At 38.1% G+C, this 2,821-nt stretch overlaps 1 protein-coding gene across 1 annotated transcript in view; it reads left to right on the top strand.

Moving 5' to 3' along the window:
* LOC112518263 (trigger factor-like) overlaps positions 1–2,821 on the top strand; it is a 17,029-nt gene that overhangs the window by 7,515 nt on the left and 6,693 nt on the right. The window lies entirely within an intron of this gene.

The raw sequence follows: 2,821 nt of genomic DNA, 5'->3' as shown, positions 1-2,821 counted from the left end.
CTGTGTAACCGCGAGAGAAAGAGATGAGAGACGTAATGGCAATGTAATCGCGAGAGAGTATGTAATGGCGGTGTAACCGCGAGAAACATAAATATGCTTATGTTTCGGAACAGGTTTGATTCTAAACCGATTGTTTGGAATGTATATTGTTTGTATGAGATTATACACTCACTAGACCTTTGGGTCTAACGCTCAGATGTTGGACTAACCTGTTTTGCAGGTCAGCGTACTTTGCAAGATAAAGGCAAGAGAAAAGTCGAAATGATGATATTAGTTTGTTCGTATATGTATTAAAGATACTTTTTGATAGTCTATGTTTTGTAATAATACTATTTTAGTATTATGAGTAYGATGATGTGAATTATATGTATTTGGAATGTGAGCGTTGTTACAGTTGGTATCAGAGCCTTAGTTTAAGGGATCTGGGTATTTGCGAAATACTTAGACTTAAACTAGGGGTGTGGAAAATATGATAATAGGTTTCACTGGGTCTATGAACATGAGAATATGTTATAGCTGAAACTATTATGAGAAAGGTAGATTATATATGATTGATATAATCTGAGTTATGAGTGGACATGAGGATAAATGTGTTATTATGTTATGATTATGAGAATAATCATGTGTGTTTAAATGTGACAGAAAAGGTTACATACTGAGAAATAGCAGATAATCCCAATCAATCGGAAAGGACCTCTGCTGGCTATGGAGGAGGTCGGGGAAGAAAGAGTGTTATGCAAGAAGAGAATCCAGAAAATGTAATAGAAACACGAAGTCGTAGTAGATGACGAGGAAGAGGTCGAGGTACTAGACAAGAAACTCGTGGAGAACAGGAATTGTCGGCCCAAAAAAGTTCAATGTCTGGTCGAGGTCGAGGAAGAGCAAGGGGAGGACATAATGTTTCTGACCCTGAATATATTACTCAAGATATGTTAGCAGCGGAGCTGGGAAAATTTCAGGAGAGTTTGGTAAATTTGTTAAAACATATAAACCAAACTAATCCAAATGTGGAAAGAAATTCTGATCAGGAGGAAATCGGAGCTAGTACACAGGTAACTGGTACATCTGTACCTATTACTGCGTCCTCAGAACAAAAGGGAGGAGATATCAAGATGTTTCTTGCGTGTAAACCTCCAAATTTTTCTGGTGAATGTGATCCTATTAAAGCTATGTGTTGGCTTAATGAGATCGAGCTGAGTCTGCACATCAGTAAAAGTGCAGAAGAAGATAAAGTTATGTTTGCTGTATCTCGTTTGAGATCAAGTGCTTTGTACTGGTGGGAAGTTCTGTCAAGTTCAGACCCGAATATTCTGAAAACTATGATTTGGGAAGAATTTGTGGTAAAGTTTAAAATACAGTATTGTCCTGAAGTTGTAGTTCGAAAGTTAGAAGATGATTTCCTTCGTCTTGAGCAAGAAAATATGTCAGTTCGCCAGTATACTGAAGTTTTCATGGAACAATCTAGGTTTGCTGAAGCCTATATTATATCTGAAAACAGTAAGGTAAGAAAGTATATTTGGGGATTGGAGCCAAATCTTTGAAAGTATGTAATATCTAGGAATCCGACAACGTTTCAAGCGGCAGTTAATGCTGCTGAAATACTGGAACAGGATATTAACCGGCAACCGCAAGAAAGGGCTGGAGAGAAAAGAAAAGGGGAAGCTACGTTAACTGATTTCCGTAGACCGAGGTTTATGGAAAATATGAACCGACCACTCTCAAGGTTTAATGATAAAGCATGTACCCGATGTCATAAAATACATCAGGGAAATTGCAATACAGAATCTCGAGTATGCTTTAAATGCCAGGAACCTGGACATATAGCTCGAGACTGTCGGATGACGCGAAGATGTTTTATTTGTAATTCACCCCAACATATAAGTATTGATTGTCCACAAGTAAAGAATCGAGGGTTTGGTTTTGCTGGAGATCGGGGATCTGGATATTATGGGGGTCGAGGATCTGGGTATGTGCCAACAGGTCGTGGCCAAGTGGATAATCATGTTAGTCCAAGTGGATGGGGAGGAACAAGACAAATAGAGTCTAATGCAAAAGGGAGAGCCTTTCAGATGACGAGAGGTAAGGCAGAAGAGCACCCTAAAGTGGTGACAGGTACATTTCTTGTTAATTCATTATGTGCCAAAGTTTTATTTCATTCGGGTGAAAATTGCTCTTTTGTGTCACCATCATTTGTTAACTGCGCACATTTAGAATCTAAATCGTTAAGTGAGGATCTAATTGTGGAAACAGCAAATGATAGTGAGGTTTTGGTGAAGGAAAKAATTGATGAGTGTGTTATAAGTATAGAAGGATGTGAAGTGCCTATACAGTTATTTCCTTTACCTTTAAGAGAATTTGATGTAATTATAGGCATGGATTGGTTAGCTAAAACCAAGCCAATAGAGTTTGTAATGAGAAGATGATTCATATAGACTTACCTGTGAAAGGAAGRGTTGTGATATATGGAGATAAGTGTGATCGTTACTCTAGCCTAATTTCAGTTTTGAAGGCTAGGAAGTATGTACAGAAAGGATGTGCTAGTTTTCTTGCATATGCAATAGATGTAAAGAAAGAGAAGGGAAAGATGGGAGATATTCCAGTTGTAGGGGAATTTTCTGAGGTATTTCCAGAAGATTTGATAAATTTACCTCCAGATCGAATGATAGACTTCCAGATTGAATTAATTCATGGAGCAACACCTGTTGCGCGTGCACCATATCGATTAGCTTCTTATGAGTTAAAAGAATTAATGTCTCAATTGAAAGAACTGTTAGATAAAGGTTTTATCAGACCAAGTACTTCTCTGTGGGGTGCACCGGTG

This window comes from Cynara cardunculus (assembly GCF_001531365.2).
Source record: "Cynara cardunculus var. scolymus isolate 2C chromosome LG 9, CcrdV1, whole genome shotgun sequence".
In the NCBI taxonomy this organism is placed as follows: domain Eukaryota; kingdom Viridiplantae; phylum Streptophyta; class Magnoliopsida; order Asterales; family Asteraceae; genus Cynara; species Cynara cardunculus.
This window is presented reverse-complemented; position numbering and strand designations above follow the sequence as displayed.